This window comes from Festucalex cinctus, chromosome 8, assembly GCF_051991245.1.
Source record: "Festucalex cinctus isolate MCC-2025b chromosome 8, RoL_Fcin_1.0, whole genome shotgun sequence".
Lineage (NCBI taxonomy): Eukaryota > Metazoa > Chordata > Actinopteri > Syngnathiformes > Syngnathidae > Festucalex > Festucalex cinctus.
This window is the reverse complement of record NC_135418.1, coordinates 28,176,261-28,201,907: the sequence shown is the minus strand read 5'-3', so window position 1 is coordinate 28,201,907 and position 25,647 is coordinate 28,176,261. Positions and strand designations below refer to the sequence as shown.

Genomic DNA, 25,647 nt, shown 5'->3' with positions numbered 1-25,647 from the left:
GAGGGCGGTGGAATCGTTACCTCAGTCAAGGACTCGTGCATTCTCGAGTATCAGTAGATTGTAGACAAACTCACGTATGGACATTAACCTTAAAAAAAAAAAAAAAAATCCCTATCGCAGATTAGATATTTTGACTGGTCTCAAGGGCACTTAACTCATTTGCTCCCAATAACGTGAAAATACGTTTTCTTTTTAAGTTTTAAGTGTCCCAAAGACGTATTTATCCGTTGTTTTTGTTTGTTTTGTTTTTTTTAGTTTTTTTTTTATGCTAGAGCATACAGAAGGCTTTGATGCAGCCTCTCAACTGCAAACAACGGTTGCGGAAATGGTAGTTATTACACAAACGGTCAGCAGGTGGCAGCAGAGCAAAGGATATCAACCAGGGCCAAAAAAGCTCAATTACTTACAATTTTGAATAGATTTGTGGAAACTTAGCTCTCTTCTAACGCTAACTGCTGCAAAACGGAAACAGGTAGAAACATACTTTTTTTTCCTGATGAAAGAAGAGACTTTAATCTTTATTTCGATATGTTCCATGCTTTTACAGCAATAGAACACAATATTCTGTGGGCCTTGCAAAATCGGTCAAAATCCAGTAAAACAGCCGGGAGTGAACGAGATTGCTTCTGTGAAAATGGCGGAGTGAATTTGTTAAAGACCAACAAGCTTTCAGATCTGTTGACAATTTCAAGTCGTCAAAGAACCCAACATGCTTATTTTGGGAATTTGGAAGAAAGTTGAAGTCGTGATGAAAACCCACACTGGCATTGAGGGAAAACTGCAAACGACACACGGGAAGGTCGTAACCATCATGGACCTCCTGTTTCCATTTTGGTCTTTAGACTGGTTGAAGCAGACTGTGGCCCATGGCACAAAGTTTAGCTCTTGATTAGGGTGACCAGATTTACAAAATGAAGGACAGAGATGATATAATTTAGTTATCGTCATTAAAAGTTCAAAAGCGCTAAACAAGCGCTAGAAAAATCATATTGCCTTGAGTATGACCGGTGACTGCGGTATTAGGAAAGCAGTACTATCATTTGCCATGATTTTTTTGACACGGAAGCGGGTAGTAGTTCTCGTTCCGGTATGACGAAAACACACCTTCAACCGATTAGATCTGGATGCGAATGAGAACGCAAACGTGAATTTGGAAGTGAACGGGAAGGAATTCCATTTCATTTGAATGGGTTTGTTGTATGAATTGCTATGACAAGTGTGTGACTGACATACACATGACAAAAACGGGACGCTAGGACGGGATCTGCATAATACTCGGGACAAAACAATGGAGTTGGCTCAAACCGGGACTTCCCAACTCTTGATACCGATTAACTGAATGCTTGTGCAGGAGTGATCATGAAGTAGCTCGTAGTTGACTGCAGAAGATTTTTGTCGACTGCCTTCTGTTTGCATTTCTCTACTCCTGCGAGAAGAAAACTCACGGCGTTCCCCGATATTTATTACCGTGATATGGAAAATATTGCCACAGCGGTTATCTTGTCGACGTTATCCTGTGATGGATTAGGTGGTAACATTTTAGCCCGGGTGCTCCCGTGTGGACCTTTTTATCAGAACTGGGCAATATGTCTTCAAGGCAAGCCGGAGCTGATGTGTGTCCCGATGTCAACTCCATGCGATGTTTTGCCGATCCGGAAATGGACGTGACGGACGTGATCATCCGGTCAAGTTGCTTTTGATTAGAACGTGCCTGCCCTCCAAACACTTTCTCTCGACTCGTTTAGTGCGCCAGTTTGATTAACTCATTTGCTCACAATAACGTGTAAATACGTTTTTGTATGTTGTAAGTGTCCCAAAGACGTATTTATACGTTTTTTTTGTTTGTTTTTTTTTGTTTTTTTTATGCTAGAGCATACAGAAGGCTTTGATGCAGCCTCTCAGTTGCAAAGAATGGTTGCAGAAATGGTAGCTATTACACAAACGGCCAGCAGGTGGCAACAGAGCAAAGGAGATCAACCAGGGCCATGTAGAAAAAAAGCTCAATTACTTACAATTTTAAATAGATTTGTGAAAACTGATTAAACTTAGCTCTCTTCTAATGCTAATTGCTGCAAAACGGTAACAGATAGAAACATTTTATAGCAATTGAACACAATATTCTGTGGGCCTTGCAAAATCAGTCAAAATCCAGTAAAACGGCCGGGAGCGAACGGGATTGCGAAATGTGAAAATGGCGGCGAGTGAATGAGTTCAAAACAAACAAAGGGAACCATTACAAACTAATGATGCTCACCTTTATCTGGCTCACTAAATGAAAGTATTTTTCTCGGCTGCACTCGACATATTATGTTGAACATATTGCACAACCGTGCTAATTTACAGATAACGAGACAAGACATACAACCACTTTATTTTATTTTTTTCCCTCCCATGGAACCTGAGCTAACACAACTTGTGCGAGCAGCAGCACTGAAGAATTATCCATCCATCCATCCATCCATCCATCCATCCATCCATCCATCCATCCATCCATCCATCCATCCATCCATCCATCCATCCACCTATTCATCCATCCATCCATCCATCCATTATTCATCCATCCACCCATTATCCATCCATCCATCCATCCATCCATCCATCCATCCATCCATCCATTCATCCATCCATCCATCCACCTATTCATCCATCCATCCATCCATCCATCCATTATTCATCCATCCACCCATTATCCATCCATCCATCCATCCATCCATCCATCCATCCATCCATCCATCCATCCATCCATCCATCCATCCATCCATCCATCCATCCATTTTCTTGACCGCTTATTCCTCACAAGGGTCACGGGGGTTGCTGGAGCCTATCCCAGCTGGTTTTGGGCAGTAGGCGGGGCACACCCTGGACTGGTTGCCAGCCAATCGCAGGGCACTGAAGAATCATCTGAAGTGAAATTGAACGTACCGTTACAAGTTGAAGTCCCAGCGAGGCCACTCATGTTTGTCTCGAGTGTGCGATCGAGCATCTGTTTGATTTGTGCACGTCAGTCATCATCAGGCGGCCAACTATGTACAGTAATTGCTTCGCTCGGCGAGTCTTATTATATCGCAAGGGAAGCTTCATTTCTATTGCCACCACTCCATGTGATGTGCCAATGAACTGAACTGAAATTGTTGACCACCTCCAAGGTTCTCAGCATGCTGGTCAACTTCAAAAAACAGAAATATACATTTGAGTAGATAGTAAATGATTGCTTAAGCTTATGTAGCTAATAGGGGACCAATAAATGAAGGCGACAAATTGACAACAGCCATTATTATTGCACAAGAGACTTGTATAAGTTGCACAACAAGGTCAGTGAATGTACTGTGAAATTGTGTTCACCAATCAGTTTTTCAGTCAAGCTGCTTTGTTGTATCCAGGACAGAATTTCTTGAATCTGCGCGGGCTACAATGACATCAAATGAAGATAAGATTACAGTCTTTTTTTTTTTTTTTTTGTCCTGGTCAATTTCATGAGTTTGTCCCAATTTTCAGTCAGACTTCTTTGTTGCAAATAATTCTCGAAGGTAACTACAGATTTTCAATCGTTGAATTTCAGTACATTTTGACCTACATTACTTTTGTCGGTTATTTCAGTGACCAATGTTAACTCATTCACTCGCCGCCATTTTCACATTTCGCAATCCCGTTCGCTCCCGGCTGTTTTACTGGATTTTGACTGATTTTGCAAGGCCCACAGAATATTGTGTTCTATTGCTATAAAAACATGGAACTATCAAAAGAAAGATTAAAGTATCTTCTTTCATCAGGAAAAAAAAAGTATGTTTCTATCTGTTTCCGTTTTGCAGCAGTTGGCATTAGAAGAGAGCTAAGTTTGATCAGTTTTCACAAATCTATTCAAAATTGTAAGTAATTGAGCTTTTTTTTCTACATGGCCCTGTTTGATCTCCATTGCTCTGCTGCCACCTGCTGGCTGTTTGTGTAATAACTACCATTTCTGCAACCGTTCTTTGCAGTTGAGAGGCTGCATCAAAGCCTTCTGTATGCTCTAGCATAAAAACAAACAAAAAACGTATAAATACGTCTTTGGGACACTTAGAACATAAAAAAAACATATTTACACATTATTGGGAGCAAATGAGTTAATCTACAAACATACAGAAATCTTCATTAATTCATTCCCCGCTGTGGACGTTTTTATTCGTCAACTAGATTCCAACTCATCACTGCCACTGGCAAGTGGCGACGTTTATTTTTCAAATATATTTTCAACCGTGTGTGTCATTACGTCTCAAAATGACGATTGTTATACTGTATGACAATTTCAAAGATGTCACCCTCACCGATTTACTTGAGATCAAAAGTTTCCGTTTCGTTTTAGTACCGCAGGAAAATTGTGCTACGTTATGTTCTCCTCTGCCATCTTTTCCATCAAATCGTCCTTGTGTGCGAATTCCCCTGCAAATGTTACAGCCGATGTCTTCCTAAGTGACACGAATCCAGACGGAAGAAAGCGCTTGCGTTTGGCTGCCATCGCTTACTCGCGTCATCCACGGTGTTCGGCTTCACGATGCCGCTGTGATGGAGTTGTGCTCGACACCGGCTGATGGCCAACTGTGTTGAACCGTCCGCTGTGGAACGGGCACCATATAGACAGACGGAGATTTAGAACCGTTGTGGCAATCAAAGTCAGTGGTGGTGTTTAGCTCACTGCACAACGTGTCGTCCATGCAGTGGGGGGGGGAGACTTGTATCGCTCCAGCAGGTGTGCGTGCGTGCGTGCGTGTGTAAACACAGCATGGCTTTGTTTCTCATTAAATGAGCCATATTTGTCTGTGCTCCTCCCCGCATAGAATCAAGTTTGGCATTTTCATTAGCATACTCATCGAGTCGCTTTCCAGCACCTGTTTTGTGTCACGAGAGAGAAGAATGCCAGCACTATTACTCCAGAGGCTGCACAAAAATCTCCAAGACGGAATTTTGTGGCAGGATGATTTTTTTTTTTTTTTTTTTTTTTTTTTTTTTTGCTTTACAAAGGAATGAAATGCCGACGATTTAGGAAGTTAAAAATAGTCTCTTTGGGGAAACTAAATAAAAGTGTGTTGTTTTATGTGTTGTTGTATGATGTAGTGTTATTTTCTCCGTCCTCATCCTACCCCAAAAGTGGTCAACTTTGGAGTTTATTTTCTTGTCGCTTTTTGGAAAGACTTGCCAACACGCTGATTGTGCATTATGCACGTGACTATGAAATAAATACACACATTATAATGACCACAGTAACAGGTATTGTAAATCCTGTGAATTAGACTTTTTTTTTTCAGACAAAAATGAAGTGATTTTATATATATATATATATATATATATATATATATATATATATATATATATATATATATATATATATATACGTGTATATGTGTGTATATATGGGGGGGTTGGCGATATTTAAAAAAGGTCACAATTTTGAAAAAAAAAAAAAAAAAAAGCTCATACTAAACAAAAGCTGTGCTTTTGTACATAACAGCAATGCATAAAAGCCTTATGCATAAAAGCATAAAATGCTTACTTGTTGAATCGGTTCACAAGCATATTACGTTCCCTTTCATCTTACAATTAGCACAGATTTTAAACATAGAAGGCCAAAACATCCCTAATGAAAATTAAATTGCACTCATAAACTAGCCACCAGAGGGTGCTAGAACTGCACAAATGGAAATCAACCTGACTTTTTTTTTTTTTTAACAGATGTGTTCCCTTTATATATTATTTTTAAATGACGACAACGACGATATTGTGGCAGTTTTAATATCACGATATTGCCCTTATCGTTACATCCCGAGCGATTTGATCCAGATTAGACAACGTGGAAGTAATTCAAATGCGGCACCCTCTGAAATTCCTCTTTGCACATTGAGACGTTTTTCAACTGCCAGTCTAAAATACCCGCTCACAAATACATTTAGAACAAGATTTTCTAGCCCTTGAGTATTTCTGTGCATCGTGTTGCCTCTCCTTCCATAGTGTACAATATCCTGCAGTGATTGCATTGTATGTCGTGCCATAATATCCCACTGCTGCTTGGAGGGCCATTACTGTCACCGTAACCCAATGGGGTGTCATTATATGGCTAACAGCTGGGGATGTTTGTTTTTCTCCTGTTACCAGCTTCGCTTTCGTGTGTGCGTTTGTGTGTGGGCATAATGCGCATAGTTTTGCCTGTGCATGTGCATACGCGTGTTTATTAACATTTTCCTGAGCTGATATCCAGCGTGGTTGTGTTCAATTTTTCCCGTGACTCTCTGATAAATGTGTAGCCTTGAAATGAAATGCTGGACCCTGTAGGTGCAACATCGTGTTTTAGACGCTTCATTGCTGGTATGGATGTATTGATATTATCATTTTTTCCAATTACCTCGATATGTTTTAGACACAGATGACATATTTAACTCATTCACTCGCCGCCATTTTCACAGAAGCAGTCCCGTTCGCTCCCGGCTGTTTTACTGGATTTGGACTGATTTTGCAAGGCCCACAGAATATTGTGTTAAATTGCTATAAAAGCATGGAACCTATCAAAAGAAAGATGAAAGTCTCTTCTTTCATCAGGAAAAAAAAGTATGTTTCTATCTGTTTCCGTTTTGCAGCAATTAGCATTAGAAGAGAGCTAAGTTTCATCAGCTTTCACAAATCTATTCAAAATTGTAAGTAATTGAGCTTTTTTTCTACATGGCCCTGGTTGATCTCCTTTGCTCTGCTGCCACCTGCTGACCGTTTGTATAATAACTACCATTTCTGCAACTGTTCTTTGCAGTTGAGAGGCTGCATCAAAGCCTTCTGGATGCTCTAGCATAAAAACAAACAAACAGAAAAACGTATAAATACGTCTTTGAGACACTTAGAACATTAAAAAAAAGCGTATTTATACGTTATTGGGAGTAAATGAGTTAAGAGGCGTATTTTGGACTACCGACAGTGTTTCCATGCAATTTGGGCATTCTGGTGGGAGGAAATAGTTGTTTTAGTCGGAGTAATAAAGCCAAAGAAGACAAGTGGTTGGATGAAATGCATGTCAAATGCAAACTAAACATAAACGTATTGTAAGTAACGCAACATAATTAATGATAGCTGCATTACAGCTTTATGTAAATAAACATGTACGGTCTTCACCCATCTTCTCAACCTCTTACTCCTCACAAGAGTCTCAGGGTATGCTGGAGCCTATCCCAGTCGGCTTCAGGCAGTAGGCAGGCTACACCCTGAACTGGTTGCCAGCCAGTCTTACTTTTTAATTCATTTAAATCTACGGGGTTCTGTTTTTTTCATAATTTAAGACCGTTTCCATGTGTCTTAATATGGTTTGTCATTTTGTTTTTTGTTTTTAAATAAGGTTCTTTGGACGTGTTTTAAGAAGGCAGTCCTGCCTCGTGCAAATGAGCCACACGATTTCATGCGGGGTCAGCTTTTGTTACCATGACGATGGTCATGACGGAGCTCGGGTGTTGCAACTTGGCGAGCGGCTTCTACATGTGGAAGTGGAAGCTCCTAATGTGACGTAAAAAAAATAAATAAAATAAAATAAAAAAAAGCCTACATAAGACAGTAAAAGTAAAAGGATGGATTGCATTTTCACTCCTGGGGGCAGCACTTCATCACCAAGCCACTGAATCACACTTGTCATTTAGCGTGTTGGATCCAAATGCAAACGTGTCAGCGTATTAACACATTCATTGCCAGACCAGCAAAATAATGCATCATTTGACGTCTTTTTCCGTCAATGGCAGTGAATGAGTTAAAATGAAATGTCATGTTTAGAATTCTCAGTAGTCTTGGGAAAAGTGGTGTAATGTATTACAAGTCAGAGAGTAACATAATAAGACATAATTACTTTATAATGCCTGCAACTACTATTTTTTTTTTCTTAACGGATTACATTTTGGAAGTTAACTTTCCGAACAATCTGTCTTAAGTGAACAGATGATGTGTTCCCATAAACGCACTTTATGCGACTGCAAAAGTAAACATTTTGCTTGTCCTTACCTGAAGCCAGTTGTTTCATTCGCTTCGACTTAATTACAAAAGCATGCGAGGAATCGTCAAACGATCATTATCTCCACCAAGGCCATGTTTTATTCAGCATTTTTTTTTTTCCCTTTGTGCGTCCTCGTCCTTCTGTCTACTTGTTGTTGGCGGGACTTGCACGTGATGGAGGCTGCACCGTGTACACGACACGGAGATCTTTTTAACATAGCAAAACAAACAAACAAATTAACACATTCATTGCCAGACCAGCAAAAAAAAATCCATCATTTGACGTCTTTTTCCGTCAATGGCAGTGAATGAGTTAAAAAAAAAATGGCAGAAGACCTTGTTGTGTAATATTTGTGCAGCTTCCTATACACCACAAAGCAATATTAGGCCTGAGAAATGCAATAAGTCCCACTTGAACAGTAGCATAAAACATCAGCAAAGCAGACAGAAGAGATGAAACAATATTACTCTTGCGCGTTCTGAGTCGGCGTGAACTCAAAAGTCAAGTACACCCCACTCGCTCTCTCGGTGGCTATATCCAAACACACGCTGGTAAAACAATGGGGGGGAAAAAAAGCATTATTGTAATAATAGTAATAATAACGTTCACAAGCTGTTAAACTCATGCTAAAGCAAAAGGAGGCGTTTACTGTCAGTACAATCTGGAAACTAAAACTCACAAATAATGGCAAATCAGTGAAAAGGGCAATAATATTCCATAGTCCCGGATTTTAATCCCATCTCTCTTGTCACTAATCCGATGCCAGTTTGTCATCAAATTAAAACAAACGCCGCCATCTTCCCATCTAGTCCGCTGCCATTTACAGAGTTAAGTTCTGTTGCTAACCAAAACAGCAGCAGCGAAGCGCGCAAGGATTTAAAGACCACGTGAAGCGAATTTAGAGATTTGATTCTAAATATGTTACACGTTCATGAAAATAATTGCCAAAAACACGCAGACTGAGAATTATACTCAATACTTAAAAGTACACATTGCAGATTTTCCTGATTTTTTTATGTACTCATTTATTTGGATTTTTTATTTATTTTTTGGGGGGGAGGGGTCATCGTAAAATCTGTGCCCAGTGACGCACTGCCCCTTCACAATATATAAAAGATGTATTTATTTATTTATTTATTTATTTATTTATTTATGTATTCATATCAGGGACAGTACTTATTAATAAACACTTCAAAGGCTATATTCCATCTGCAGTCCAGAGACAGATTATAAATGTCATCCTTGTAAAATAAATAATAAAATGCACAACAATAACAACACATTCACAAAAATACTATTTAGCTAAGATGACATGATCTTAATTAGCAATGGTTATCTGGTGCTACTGCAGTGAGCCGTTCCTATAGCTAGCGATGCCTAAAAATGCGTCTTCCCTACGGCTAGCCTGCTGGCGTAGCCACTTTAGAGCACCTCGTTGTTGGTGAGAATCCAGAAAGTAACATTACCAACAAATATTTGTACTTTTCTTTGTAAATGTAACCAATAAAACGTATGACCTACAACATAAAGTGTATTTAGTTTCATTAAGATCCATCAAGTAGTTTCCCAGATACGGGCATTTAGAATGGGGTCAACCATTTTGGAACACCCTGTATGTTGAAATGCGTCCAGTTTATGGCGAAAAGTACCTAATGTATATTTGAAGTCTCTATTAAGAGGTGGAAATTGCTTTTCTGATGTTATTATGTTATTATTAGAAGAAATCCAATGTTTGTGAGTTCACAAATGCTAATGAGATCTGCACCCTCGCTTTCTGTCCGGTCTTTTGCACGAAACACCTCAAGGGTCCAACTGGATCGGGCTCAATATGAGCGTTTGCAAACAATCGAGTCTTATTATTTTCCGAAACTATTTTTTGTTTGAAATTTCTTCCTCTCCTTAACAGCGAACCATTAAGCAAATACCGCTCTCATTTGAATAAAAACACAAGAGTTATCCCTGGATGACAATGCCCCTGCTTTAACTGCCTATTGCAAAAAGAAAACAAAAGCCCCCTTGAAACCCGACAGGAGATTTTCAATTTCCAGGAGCCGCTAACAACTTTGCCCTAGAAGGATATCAACACTGTAACCATTCATAGGAACACAACGGAGACTAACCGGCGAGGCCTTTATTCAGTTCTGTTTCAAATATTTATTCTTGAGGCTTTGCTCCCACTGTGAACATGGCGGTCGTCCAGTTTCCGCGAAATGGGATCAGATGAGGCCCAATGCTGTGTTTTGGCAACACCGCATGGCAAACTTTTGGAGGAAGGACACTGATTGCTTGTGTCCTTCGCGCTAATGCGCTCGTTAAGTCTTCAATGGGACTGATTGCCAGATTCGCATTCGCCGCACGGAAGGTGACGGCGTAAACGTGTTTGCGGTGAGGTGATGACGACCCGCAATTAACCCTTGCATACTGTTCAATTTTGACCCAGGCCAAGAATATCCACATAATAATTGCCTATATCAAATTATGTACAAAAGTTCTTTTAGAAGCGTTTTAATAACCTCGCTGATGCTATTAAATTGGGGATTTATTCATGTTAATGTTTTAGATAAAAGGGAGCATGTCTAATTTTTTACACTAGAGTACTAGTTTTGGGATAAAAACTAATCTATCTAGATAGATAGATAGATAGATAGATGGATGGATAGCTAGCTAGCTAGCTAGCTAGCTATCCATCTATCTATCTATCTATCTGGTTAGCTATCTATCTATCTATCTATCTATCTATCTATCTATCTATCTATCTATCTATCTATCTATCTATCTGGTTAGCTAGCTAGCTATCCATCTATCTATCTATCTGGCTAGCTAGCTAGCTATCCATCTATCTATCTATCTGGTTAGCTAGCTAGCTATCGCTCTATCTGTCTGTCTGTCTGTCTATCTATCTATCTATCTATCTATCTATCTATCTATCTATCTATCTATCTATCTATCTATCTATCTATCTATCTATCTATCTAACTTTGTAGCAGCTGTACAAAATAATTTTATTTATTTTTTTAAATACTTATTTGTGTTTACATCACCAAATTCCAAATTCAGATTTCAGAGTGAATGGTTTAGGTTGTTTCCACAAAATGTTAGTCAAATCGATATGCAAAGGTGAAACATTGACTCTTTCCGCTCTCCATCTCTTACCGCCAACTCACATTCCGGTCTGGGAATTAATTTGGGGAAATTTTCAGATGTGCTTATTACCGCCTCGACTTTATAGTAACGCGCCCGACCTTGAACCATTACGGATTAATAATCCGGGAGAACGGGGAAGAGCGGAGCGGGGCTGTTGGGGGCGCTGCGGCTGATTGGCCATGCAGTGCACAGACATGGCTGGTGTTTACCAATCTTGGAGTAGAGGAGCAGAACAAACAAGGAGAAGCAGGCAGAGCAGTTCGGACGGCGCCCCCTGTGTCGCATCGGGAGACGTGACGATGAATACATTGATTTGGATTATTTCAAATGCTGCTGAAATGGAAACAGACATTTCTATGATTTCCAGAGCCACCAAAAGAAGCTGTTTGGGCAGTGGTGTCCAAACTACGGCCCAGGGGGCCATTTGCGGCCCGCCGTCCATTTTTTAGTGGCCCGCGACATGTGCTAAAAATGGCATTTGACTCGGTTCAAATAAAATAAAAACAAAAATGTTTGGAGATGGTCAAAGTAAGAAGGGAGGGTGTCGAAAAACACTATTGCTATTAAAGGTTATTTTAGTTAACTAAAACTAACAAAACAAAACAAACTAAAATTCAAAACTACAATTTCGTTAACTCATACATACAACCATACATAATCTGTAGTTGTAAAGTGAGGGAAAACCAAATGTTCCACGAAAGACTTTACAGACTCCTCGGTTCGTTATTTTTTTGATGACCCTGTAGTAGACACTTAGTCCAGATGCGTTTGGTATAGCTGCTGATGTAAAGATGGGACATCATTTCAAAGTGAGCACATTTGGGTCCAGTGTTGACCTAAACATGCTTTTGGGACATTTGCTATTTCGATGGTGACCACACACTTTGTCTATGTAGGTCATGACTTGTCAAATCCTCATTTCTCACAGATACTAATCCGTTGCCTAAATTTAGTAATCCTGTTGAGGGCAAAGATTCCCAGATTTGGGCTTCTGCATGTCTCACAGGTTCAGCAAGTTCCAAGGAACAATCTTGTTTTGTTTCTTGACATTTTATCAGATTCAGAATTAGAATCAAAACCATCTTGGTTGGCCAAGTGTCTTAAAAAAAACACACAAAGAATATTTCATCTTTAACTCAAGGCCCACAGAATATTGTGTTCAATTGCTATAAAAGCATGGAACCTATCAAAAGAAATATTAAAGTCTCTTCTTTCATCAGGAAAAAAAAAAAAAGTATGTTTCTATCTGTTTCCGTTTTTCAGCAATTAGCATTAGAAGAGAGCTAAGTTTCATCAGTTTTCACAACTATTTAAAATTGTAAGTAATTTAGCTTTTTTTTTCTACATGGCCCTGGTTGATCTCCTTTGCTCTGCTGACACCTGCTGGCCGTTTGTGTAATAACTACCATTTCTGCAACCGTTCTTTGCAGTTGAGAGGCTGCATCAAAGCCTTCTGTATGCTCTAGCATAAAAAAAAACCCAAAAAAACAAAAAACGTCTTTGGGACACTTAAAACATTTAAAAAAAAACGTATTTACACGTTATTGGGAGCAAATGAGTTAATGGAAAAAACCGTGACACTGTAATGGCATTGAATGAAATGGCTTTCACAGGAAGTGGAAAAGTTGTTATACAGTCACATGACACTTCATAGTCACATCCGTGTCCTGTGGATAACTTCAGAGTCATCAATCAACTGAACAAGTTTTTAGATTTATTTTTTTATTTATTTTTAAATGAGTGCAATCCTCCAAGTAAGCTGTGCAAACATCAAACATGAAAACTCCAGGTCTGGATGGCTGCATCAAACCTCCATTTTCTTGTGGTTGTTGTACCAGCTCAGCTTCTATGATTAATCTCACACCAGTTCCAGAGAAGTTGTGGGAAGTGGATACCATTTTGACACGTATGCAAACTTGATCATTAGCTGTCATGAATGAAAAAGATCAATGATTTCTCCAAACCAACAATCCAGACGCCTTCTGTGAGTACTTCTGCTACAAAACAGCCAACCCACGCAACAGCCTCGGGGTGAGTCTGCAACCTCTCAGGCGTTCCTCTTTTTTTTTGGTTTTGTTTCTTTTTACACAAAATAGTCCAATCAGCAATGAAATATTCTTTGAAATCAGTTTTTTTTTTCTGACTCTTTCAATCTGAAGCTTTGCCACCGAAATATAGAAAAGGAAAAGGAATAGTTATTTGCTTTGAGACTTGTTTCCATGGCAGCTGCCAAAGTGAAGTCCCTGACCCCTAATTTGGACTCTCACGTAGCCCCTATTAGCCCCTAAAGCGCTCCCTTTATCTCCAAGTCCACCCCGTATCACTTCGTCTGTCTGTTTCACAGCTATTCCGCATTTCTCTGAGTCGGCCCCCGACTTCCACTTCATCTCTCCTTATCTTGTCTCTTTTACCCCCCCTTCCGTCCTTTGGCAATGCTGCGTGATTGGCGGCGGGACGTCTTGACTGTCGCCGAGCTAATGGAGAACGGAGAGAGGAATACCTCGCGGATTCACGGCTGAGCGGAGACGCACAAATAAGATGATGACTTGGGAATAACCATCACGCTGAATAGTTTTGGGGGAAGCAGTTGGGAGTGGAAAGAGGGAGGGGGGGAGAGGGGTGAAACAAAGGAAGTCTTTAAAGACGGAGAGGAGATGAGAAAGGCAGACATGGCGAACAATTTCCAGGGGGCGATTCGACTTAACGCGCCGTCTCCAAATTGGCGAAAGCGGCGAGCGTCTCTGTGGGGTTTTCGAGATGATAAAGCTTTTTTTTTTTTTTTATTTAGAAACAGTGATCAACTAAAATAGTCATTTTTTGCCTCCTGACGCATTGTCTTCATTTGAGCTCGCTTGATTGCCTTCAATATCTTTTGTCCGCTAATGGGACGCAGCAGACAGTCGCGCATATTAATTATTTCAAAGGCGATGTTTTTGCGCGGAGCGTTGGTGGGGGGGGCGCAGTTCCATTCATCTCACAGGCCTGCTCCGTAATGTTTACATTACTCATCTAAAACAATGGCCGAGCACCAAAAATAAAGACATTCCCCCACAATGAGAGGGAGCGTCTGGCGAGGGAAGATAACCCACTAAACATTCATAATTTCCCAAGCATCCCTTTAAGTTTGCGAGCGTAAGGGTGGCTTGCCCATCAAAAGCCATCATCTCAAGTCATTTGGCTGTCAGCCTCGTACGTCCGGACTCGCTAAGACGAAAAGCAATCTCCCGTCGATCGTACCTACCGCGTTTACCGCAGATGCTTCATTGTCGCTGTCCTTCTGTCTCGCGGCTGGCATCAATCAGCGGCCAGTGAATTCTCTAATGACGCAGAGGGAAGGGAGGGGAACTCGGGGACATAATTAAGAAAAATCCGAGGAGTCTGAAAGGTGACACGGACGTTCGCGGTAATTGTCCTCGCCCTGACGCCAGAGCGTGGCGAAGTGCAAGAGCCTGCGCTTATCTCAATTCTCATTAAGCCCTTTCACTTTGAGGGTCAATGACTTGGAATGGCGAGTCGGGGAGTTACTGCATCGTTGATATAAATATGCAGTACAGTGGAACCTCGACTTACGAACGTCTCTTCATACCAAATTTTCGAGTTACGAAAGGCCTCAACGGGAAAATATTGCCTCTTGTTACGAAAGATATTTCTAGATACGAAAGGTAAAAATATATTACCGAACGCAACATACTTTCGGCTATGGCTATTTTCTACCATAGGTATGAGCGTAGATACTCGATCAGTGTTTGTGCATCGTTCTGGCATCCCATTGGCTAAGAGGAACCTTTATCATCGGTATTCTGAGCGTAGATACTAGATCGGTGTTTATACAGCGTCCTCATCATTCATCCCGCGGCCGACAAATTTGTGCAAAAATTCAAACAATTGGTGATTGATGAAGGCACAGTAAGTTTTTAATTGCGACGAGACGGGCCTTTTTTGGAAAAAGATGCCTCGCCATACCGGACGTTTCCATCAAGTTTCAGAATTTGTTGAAAAGAATCGCCCAGAAAAAAAAAAAGTGTTCACCAGTTTTTAAAAAAAAAAACAACAAAAAAAACATCCTTGGATCAGTTCTTTACAAAACACCAGGCAAAAAAAACACTCCTGAGAGAGGGGAACATGAACGAAAGAGGGCAAAAAACGATGAGGACAGCAGTTAAAAAGGTTGTTGATATTCCCTTTAGCGCAGCACCATCTAATGGATGCATAACGTAACCCCAGCCTCTACTGTAGCGCCTTATATATGAAAAAAAGTTTTAAAATGTGTCATTCATTGAAGGTGCGCCTTATAGTGCGGAAAATACATACGGTCGTGGTTAGCGCGTCCGCCTCCCAGTTCTGAGGACTCGGGTTCGAGTCCAGGCTCCGGCCTTCCTGGGTGGAGTTTGCATGTTCTCCCCGTGCCCGCGTGGGTCTTCTCCGGGTACTCCGGTCTCCTCCCACATTCCAAAGACATGCATGGCAGGTTAATTCGCCACTCCGGTGTGCTTGTGAGTGTGGATGGTTGTTCGTCTCTGTGTGCCCTGTGATTGGCTGGCAACCAGTCCAGGGTGTCCCCCGCCCAAAGCCAGTTGAGATAGGCTCCAGCACCCCCCTGCGACCCTTGTGAGGAATAAGCGGTCAAGGAAATGGATGGATGGATGGATAAAACTCAATAACAGTAAGAGGAATTTTCAAAGTGGGTCTGTTGAAACAAAATCCTTGGTAGACATTTTTGATATTTGATGGGAGCTTCCGGAGCAATCTTGTATCCAAGGCTTTCAACGATCAGAAGGTTTCTTACCTCATCCTCGCTCAAAGGTAGTTTTAAGTGTGTCTGAAAAAGGAACACGGATGCAAATTTCTAATAAGTTCATCATTTGAAACAACCGTGAATATGATGTCATTTCACAGAAATACAGCACAAACCCATTCAACCATTTTTTTTTTTTTTTACAAGAAAGCAGTTGCTGTATTTCAGACTGCTTCTCATTACCTAAGTGAACAAATTGACCCTCCTTGTTCCGGTTTAAGAGTTCGCCCTTGATAGTAATAAATAAAAGAAACTTGATTTGTCCATTTGAAAATGAGAGTCGAGTTTTGCGTTAACGAGCGTCTCTACTCGGCATCAACGTGGAGCATTTAATTAGCTGTTCAAATTTATATTCGGCCCTGACTATTACACAGCAGCAAACTATGCTAAATGGAGTTTGTGATTATAGTAAACATTTAACTGATACACCGTCTCGTATTGTCTCACGGGCCTTTATCTTTATTGAGCTGTCTCGTTGTCCGATAATTTAGAACGCAAAGTTGTACAAAATAACTACACTTGCGCTTGGCTAATTAAAACGCAATCCCAAGATTTTTTCCATCCTATGCGATATAATGAAGTGGATGTTTTGAAAGGCCCGAGTATGGAATTGAACCTTTCAGCATTTTCTTTTTTTTAAGCGTTGATTAGAAACACTTTTTTGCATATTAGTGTCAAAATGGTGCTCATTTTGTCTATTTGCGAGCCCATTAAATCCGACGAGTGCACTTGTGTGTAATTCAAACACTTCTCCACTTATTCTTCTCCACTCGTACGCCAAACGATGTTTGTCCTCAAAGTGGGCGACCGTGTGTCAATTGCCGTTCTATCCAGCTTTGGCAATTACGTCCTTTTACTTTGGCGTGTTCGCGCGTCCTAATATGATCTCATCCCTTTTTTTGTGTTTTGTTAGTATTTCGGAGAGCTGCTGAGCGAGGGCAACGCTTTTAAAGTGGATGTTAAAAAGGGGGAAGGAGCGAGCAAAGCAAGCCGGTGAACCACCGAGTAGTTTTTCCCATGCAGCGTGTAACCTCAAGCAGATAAGGGATGTAACGATATTCAAACATCACGATACGATATTATCACAATATGGAGGTCACGATACGATAATTATCACGATATTGTGGGGGCGTTGGCGATATTTAAAAAAGATCAGAATATTGTAAAAAAAAAAGCACAATATTATGCTATTGTACATAACAGCAATGCATACAAACCACTAGGGGTGTTAAAAAAAAATCGATTCGGTAATATATCGCGATATTACATCGCGCAATTCTCGAATCGATTCAATAGGCGGCCGAATCAATTTTTAAACTTCCATTTTTAATGGAAAAATATTCAACAAAACGTCTTACTTCGGGTTAGGGTTCACACCTTAAGCATGGAAGAATGTTATATTAATGGGACATTAAGCCTTAATATTTTATTTTGATGCTGTTCAAACATGAAACAGATTACAACCTGTATAAGTTTCAGATGAATAAATAATACTTTTTCATCCAAATCTTACACTGTACAAGTTTACTGTTTAGTATTTTCTAAATTTGAATAAAAAAAAATAAAAAAAATCACAACAATCGACTTATAAATTCGTATCGGGATTAATCGGTATCGAATCGAATCGTGACCTGTGAATCGTGATACGAATTGAATCGTCAGGTACTAGGCAATATACACCCCGACAAACCACCTACAATCGCGAATAACAATATTGAGGCACTTCCTTGATAATGTAAGCCCACATTGATCGCTTCACAAGCAAATTAGGTTCCCCTTTATCTGACAATTAGCACAGATTTTAAACATAGAAGGCCAAAACATCCCTAAAGAAAATTAAATTGCAGTAATAAACTAGCCACTAGATGGTACTAGAACTGCACAAATGGAAATCAACTGACTTTTTTTTTACCAGACGCGTTCCTTTTAAATATTATGAACATGACGACGACGATATTGTGGCAGTTTTAAAATCGCGATATCACGATATTGCCCTTATCGTGACATCCCTACAAGCAGATGCCACTGACAGTACAATACAGAATACAGTAAGGAGATATTTTTACAACCACCAGTCAAGGCTAAATGTACCTAAACTGCACATGCTGCGATTCTTATGGACTTCTGATGGACTTCATAATTCACCGCTCACTTAATGGCGGCGTTCATAACGCTTGGAAAACAAACCGTCCGCAACGGCGGGCTGATAGTTTGTGCAGGGACCTCAGCGGGGGGGGAGCGCGGGTGTTGATCACAAAGGTATGATTTACTTCCTGGTGGGATCATGAGTATTCCTACTATAGGCCAACTTCTCCTTTTCATACTGTGGCAAGATTTAAAAAAAAAAAAAAAAAAAAAAAAAAAAAAAAAAAAAAAAAAATCAAGCCTTTACCATGGGGGTCCAAACTACGGCCCAGGGGGCCATTTGCGACCATTTTTCAGTGGCCCGCGGGCATATGCTAAAAATGGCATTTGACTCAGTTCAAATAAATTAAAACTAAAACTAATACCGAAACTAACTAAAATAACTAAGCATTTCTTAAAGAACTAAAACTAATAAAAACGAACAGAACCACACAGCAAACTATTTAAAACTAACTAAATAAAAAAAAAAACTCAAAACGAAATAAAAACTAAAATAAAAAATTCCAAAACTATAATAACCCTACTGCCATATTACAAATAAATTAGTTTATGTACTGTCGCATTTTTCTAAATATGCAAAAGCACAAATAAATGATTTGTACAATTTTTATGACTAAACACAATTTCTCTTCCTAACATTATGTTTGTGCAGTTCTAGCGCCCTCTAGTGGCTAGTTTAATTAGTGCAATTTAATTTCCATTAGGGATGTTTTGGCCTTCTATGTTTAAAATCTATGCTAATTGTTAGCTAAAGGGGAACCGAATTTGCTTGTGAAGCAATAAATGCTTGCATTAGCACATAAGTGCCTCAATATTGTTATCAGAGATTGCAGGTCTTTTTTTTTATGCATTGCTGTTTTTTTATTTTTTTTTTATTTTTATTTTTTATTTTTTTTACAATATTGTGATCTTTTTTTAAATATCACCAACCCCCCCACAATATTGTGATAATTATCGTATCGTGACCTTCATATGGTGATAATGTCGTATCGTGATTTTTGGATATCGTTACATCCCTACTCAATAAGGGGACCCATTTTGAAGATATGGTTTTGAATATGGTTTTGACGTCCCGGGAGAATCCTTCCACAAGTAAACCCTAAAAGGTGCGCAGAGAAGGTTGGGAAAGATTCCACTGGGATTACTTCGAAACTTGTAGCTTGGATTTGAAATATTTCTTTTTGTGACACTATTCCTGGAACTTTTCTTCCACACTTGATACTTTTTTTTTTCTTTTTTTTTTAACTCAGGTCATGCCGGTACATTATTAATTTTTTTTAAGTCTCATCTTCAGTCAATGCTTCACTTAGCACAGTTCAAACTCAGTTCACGAGCACAGAAATATTGACGTTTCCATTCTAATACCCACATCTGTATGCCCGCCGAGGGCTTCCTGTGTGACCTGTGACCTCAGCTACCTGAAGCGTGTTTAATTATACTGAAATGAAAGAGCCCTCCCGACCAACTAGAGTGGCTCCGCTATGTGCGGCGTCTCCTCTAATAGACCGGCAAGTGGGTATAATCAGTTGATTTGCACTGTGTTATGTTCATTCTATTACGTGTGTGATTTCAATTATCCCAAAGGTAAAAGGTCATCGCGCCGAGATACATTTGCAAGCACAAAACCGATGAAACAGTCTTTCCCGTGTTGCATATTTTGCAGCTCATTTGATTGAAGCTAGCGATGCAACGATATCCAAACATCACGATACGATAATTATCACGATTATGAAGGTCACGATACGATAATCAGCACGATATTGTGGGGGCGTTGGCAATATTTAAAAAAGATCACAATATTGTAAAAAAGAGCTCATAGTAAATAGAAAAAAAGCACAATATTGTGCTTTTGTACATAACAGCAATGCATATAAACCCCCTACAATCTCTAATAACAATATTGAGGCACTTGCTTAATGCAAGCAAACATTGATCGCGTCACAAGCAAATTAGGTTCCCCTTCATCTGACAATTAGCGTAGATTTTAAACATAGAAGGCCAAAACATCCCTTATGAAAATTAAATTGCACTAATAAAATAGCCACTAGAGGGTGCTTGAACTGCACAAATGGAAATCAACCAGACTTTTTAAACAGATGTGTTCCTTTTAAATATTGTGAACATGACGACGGCGATATTGTGGCAGTTTTTAAATTTTTTAAATTTTTTATTTTTTTATTTTTAATTTTCTTTTTTGTGGCAGTTTTAACTCATTCACTCGCCGCCATTTTCACAGAAGCAATCCCGTTCGTTCCCGGCTGTTTTACTGGATTTTGACCGATTTTGCAAGGCCCACAGAATATTGTGTTCTATTGTTATAAAAGTATGGAACCTATCAAAAGAAAGATTAAAGTCTCTTCTTTAACCAGGTAAAAAAAAAAAAGTATGTTTCTATCTGTTTCCGTTTTGCGGCAATTAGCATTAGAAGAGAGCTAAGTTTCATCAGTTTTCACAAATCTATTTAAAATTGTAAGTAATTGAGCTTTTTTTTCTACATGGCCCTGGTTGATCTCCTTTGCTCTGCTGCCACCTGCTGGCCGTTTGTGTAATAACTACCATTTCTGCAACCGTTCTTTGCAGTTGAGAGGCTGCATCAAAGCCTTCTGTATGCTCTAGCATAAAAAACAAAAACAAAAACATATAAATACGTCTTTGGGACAGTTAAAACATAAAAAAAAAAACGTATTTACACGTTATTGGGAGCAAATGAGTTAATATCACGATATCACGATATTTCCCTTATCGTGACATTCCTAATTGAAACCAATAGAAAGTTGAACTCATCCAAGCAGGCCGTCGCACTCGTGCAGTTTGCTTACGACGACCAAAGAGCCTCACTCCGACTTGCGTCTTCACATCTTTTAATACATCCCATCATTTCCTGGGACGGTTGTTAAGAGTTGTATTGGTGTGCATAATCAGGAAGAGAGCACATTTGCAGCCAACTATTGATTTTGGCTGAAAAAAAAAGAAAAAGAAAAAAAGCATTTAGTGAGATGATGATAAAGTGGAGGTGTGCCTCGCTAAGAGGCTCTTACAGTGTGCTCTTGTTTTCTTTCACTGCGGCGTGAGCTCACCTCCGCATAGCGCAACCGAAACGGCGTTTTGCAGGGCAAATCCATAGCAATTCCTCCCAGCAGCAAACGCTCGAGGTTAATTTTGTTTTTCGCCGCCCCGTTCTCATTGACTTTCTTCAAAGAAAAGTTGCACGGGAAGAAGCAAACTTTCTTTGGGAAAAGTGGTAGCCGTAATGCTAATTACGAGTTGAAGTGTGAGATGGTCACTGTTAATCATGGCCGTCTCCTCGCAGAACACAAACGAGTTAGTCGATATGTGCAAAAAAAAAAAAAAAAAAGCCCCAAACTTCTTCTAACTACCAAATAGGCACACGTAAATTATCTTTCGAGAGACCATTAATTGAAAGAAACGGGTATTTAAGATATCCATTTACTCCTTACTTTATAGACATCTATAAAAGCACCACATATTACCATGAATTGATTTTCACTGCATGGTGCAGTTGAACTTTCCATTTCATTCCGTTATGTATATTTGTAAGTGCTATATTGTTTCTATTCTGAACAGTAAAGTTGTATTGTCTTCGTAGTGTGACAGGACCTGTTTAGTCCAATCCTGCTTTTACTAATTGTGTGTCTGTGCTGTGCTTATATACTTATATTTTTGTATATAATTGCTTTTTATTTATTTATTTATTTATTTTTTAATACAAGAGCATACAGAAGGCTTTGATGCAACCTCTTGCATGAAGAGGTGGCTTAAAGCAATGGTAGTTATTTAAAAAAAAAAAAAAAAAAAAAAAAAAAAAACAGCCAGCAGATGGCAAATCATCATGCTGCTTCTCTCACATAAATCGAATCAATTCAAGGGTGCAGGATGAAATTTGTAAAATAATTTTAATTATTATTGAATTATTTCTAAAAGAAATAATGGAATCTATGTAAGTTTTTAACATTATTAAGTGTAGTATTATTATTTTATTTTTTTTAATCGTGTATCTCTTGTGTGACGCTTATAAGGATGTTTTGCAAACATAAAAATCATTTTAATTTTTATATCATTTAATTAATATTTTTTTTCTTCCTATTTTAGTTTTTTTTTTTTTTTTTTTTCATTAACTACAGTAGAGGTGCATCGTACGCCAAATACGTCGTTTTGAATTTACGACGCCCGTGCCTTATCCATAATTCCTTCTTTTTTGTTAATTTCCCACGGTAATCACACCATTTTAAGGTTATTTAGAGTTGTGTTTGTTGTTGCCTCCAGCAACGGGCGTCGATCGAGCAGGTCAGCTCGCCATTTGGCGTGTCACATTTCCGCGTTTAAGTTTCCACTAGCTCCGCTTTGCCGCCCGTCCGCAATGATTCCAGCTTTTCTGGTGGTGCAAATATGTTTTTTTTTAGAATTACTGTACAAAGTATTTTGACGTAAATTACGACTTTAGCGGTGAAATCCGACTTCAGTCGAAATTCGGGTTGCATCGCCAGTTTAGGAACAGAACTCGTCCGTAACTCGAGGAATCATTGTATCATTTCCAAAGGTGTACATTCGAGTGTGAATACTTGCTTGCGTGTACGTGTCCTGTGATTGGCAGCTCCTTTGCAACGCTAACGAGGACAAGCAGTATAGAAAATGGATACTTATTATCCTTTCCCCTTTGGATATGTGAAACGACAAACAACCGTGTAGCACGTCAGCACGGATGCTAAAATGTGCGCTAACATCTGTTCCGCGGGTGCTCTTATAAACGAGCCTCGTTCTGGTTGCTAACAAAAGCACGTCATTAAGATTGACCTTTTTTCGTGTCAGCGTAAAGAAGAGTAGCGCACTTTGTTATTAACTTGGCAACACGGAAACCCTTCACTCTTTAAGGGCAGGAATGACAATTGGGAGAAGAATTACTTTGCACTAGTTGACACTCCCCCGCCCCGCGACGATGCTGACATTTCCAAAGGACTCACATAGCCCTCCGTGTTGACATTTGACATGAAGCTCCCTCTAATTCCCGAGTAGCTACATAATAATTACCGCACTTATACAACCTGTCCCCGGGCTCGTAGGCTTGACCTTTCCACAAATAAAACGTCGGCTTCCCTTTAAGGTGAAAGCGCGCGCGCCATTTTCCTGTCGTGCGCTCGCAACGTGGCGGCGCTTCGCGGCTGGATTGAACGACGCGTGAACTCCGGCGATGTGATACAAAAAAAAATAATGGACGCCCGGTCAACAGATTAACCACAGACAAAAGACATTTGTTTCTGGCCGGGGAGGGGGGGTCTTCACGCGCAATTTGCCAAGCGCACAATCTAACCGTCACAATGTTGATGGGGGTGAGGAGAAACATGGAGTCGCTCGGGTCTAAATGGGAATCTCACGGTCGAACGCACTGGATAGAAACACAGTCAAGACACTCGAGCGACTACGGCAAAAGCAGACAAAAAAAAAAAGGAGAAGTGAGCGGATTGATTGGGGTGCTGGAGGTGGGAAAACATCCAGAAATAACTTGAAACTCTTTGCAGAATAAGAAGAAAGACTCTTCTTTTTGTTGTTTCGCAGTACTAACGACAGGGAAACCTCGAGATACGAGCCACGCGACTTCCTGTGTGAGTCGTTCAGACACTTTTCTTGCTTTGACTTTATGAGTTATAGTTTGAGATATGAGCGCTCTATTAGAGCTTTTCCACCGGAACGGTTCCACACCGAAGCGGCATTTTTTAGTCCCCGGATGTTAGCGAGCGGTTCCGTTGTAAACGTTGTTTAGAACCCTTTTGGTAGTGGACTAGCGTGGCCGTGACGTCACCTCTCATCTTTTTTTTTTCTTTTTTTTTTATTTTATTTTATTTTTTTTAAGAGAGAGAGCTCAGAATTGTACCGATTCAACGTCTTATCATCATTTTTTTTTTTAAATATTTGTGTGCGTGTGCGTGCGTGTGTGCGCGTGTAAATACGTGTACATTTATACTCACTAATTCACCTAAAACCTAATAAAAATCCCATTACCCTTCACCTTAACCAGATACTCGCCAGAATCGTGAGGTTCAGACGGTCAGGAGACCAGAGGAAAGGTCAAAGAAAAGACAGATAAATCAAAGTAAAATCCAGCACCAATCAAACACTTCCTGCCTTCCGCATGGTTACAAAATCAGAGTCTTACACCAACCCCAGAAACCTCTAAATTCCAACAAATTAAACAGATCTCAAGAGACCAGAGGAAAAACTAAAGAGAGGAAGGAGGGAAGGATAGATGAGGCAGAGTGAGATCCGCAGAAACCAGCACATCCAGTCCATCAAAGTGAAATCCGGCACCGACCAAACACCTCCTGCCACGTCACCTGTCATCTGATTGGCCGACAGCAACGCAAGCAAGCAACGGCGTGGGACACGCCCATTTCCTCGTTTTACGCGAGAGAGGTAGAGGCGCCCTCCGGTCTTCGCCAAAGTCATAAAAATACAGTATATACAATAAATATAATGATGTTTTACAACAACGCTGAACTATATTTACAATTTAAAAGGTACTTGTGGATGGATTTGTAATGTTTGTGGTTTATTTATTTAATGTAAATGCCAAATATGGTCTGCTCCTGACATTTTGAGTCACGCATACGTACCAGTTTACATATTCAAAATTAGACTAAAATTTGGATATAAAAAGTTGAATTCGCATTGAAATTCTTCAGCGAAGTTCTTTATGATACTGGAAGGTATCGTGTGCTTTTTATGAGAAAATGAAGCTTCATGAAGCACTTTCAATATTTTTGTATTCCTCTAGATGGTGGGCTTGGTTTACAAAATGAAGGCTCGATTACAATTCCATTGCATAATTAGAGGAGTCAAAAAAATATGGCAAAGTGCTTCATGAAGCTTCATTTGGTCGTCGCGAGCAGGAAGTCTCATAAATGTGTCAAGCAACACACCGTAGACAACTTGTCGCCATTCATAATAATATGAAACAACATTAACATTATTTATAAACATACATTTCGTCACCATTGCATTCCCAAGCTTGCTCCCACTGCTACAAAAGACAAACATTGCACATTTCGTCTTTTTTTTTTTTTTGCACGCAAGCATTAAAAGTTGTGCACCCACACACAAAGTTGGGGCCACTTTCATTGGGGAAGGATAATTTAAAAAAAAAAAAAAAGTCAGCCGACTACACGGGATTACCATCACAAGGGAAAAATGCATGTGGCGCCTTATAGCCTGAGGTTTCGCACCGTGGCCACATTTACACAAGCTCGCCATGTCTGATTGATGTGAACACTGATTATGCATTTCTTGGACACACACACACACATGCGCGCAAAGTGAGACTTTGAAATAAAAAAATAAAAAAAAATAAAAAAAAAGGGACGAAGCTCAGTCTTGCCTTGGCAGAATCTCCGCATCAGATGGATGAAAGCCGCCATCAAAGCCGTTGCCCGGGAGGAGTTCACGCAGTGCGTTCGTTCATTGGAGTGAACCCGCCACCAGAGTTCCAATCCCTTATTAAAGCGCCTGTTTTGTCATTTGCAATCCCAATTTGTCACAGTCACTTGGCTCAGCAAACCCCCAC

At 39.9% G+C, this 25,647-nt stretch overlaps 1 protein-coding gene across 2 annotated transcripts in view; it reads left to right on the top strand.

Moving 5' to 3' along the window:
- The window catches only part of cdh22 (cadherin 22), a 238,991-nt gene that overhangs the window by 120,747 nt on the left and 92,597 nt on the right, over nt 1-25,647 (top strand). Inside the window, exon 1 of one of the 2 annotated variants that reach the window (XM_077529533.1) lies at nt 13,042-13,165. The exons of the other annotated variant lie outside the window; for it this stretch is intronic. The gene's annotated coding sequence lies outside the window, so the exon portion shown is untranslated. Of the gene's footprint in view, nt 1-13,041; nt 13,166-25,647 lie in introns of those variants that run through there. 2 annotated transcript variants of the gene reach the window in all.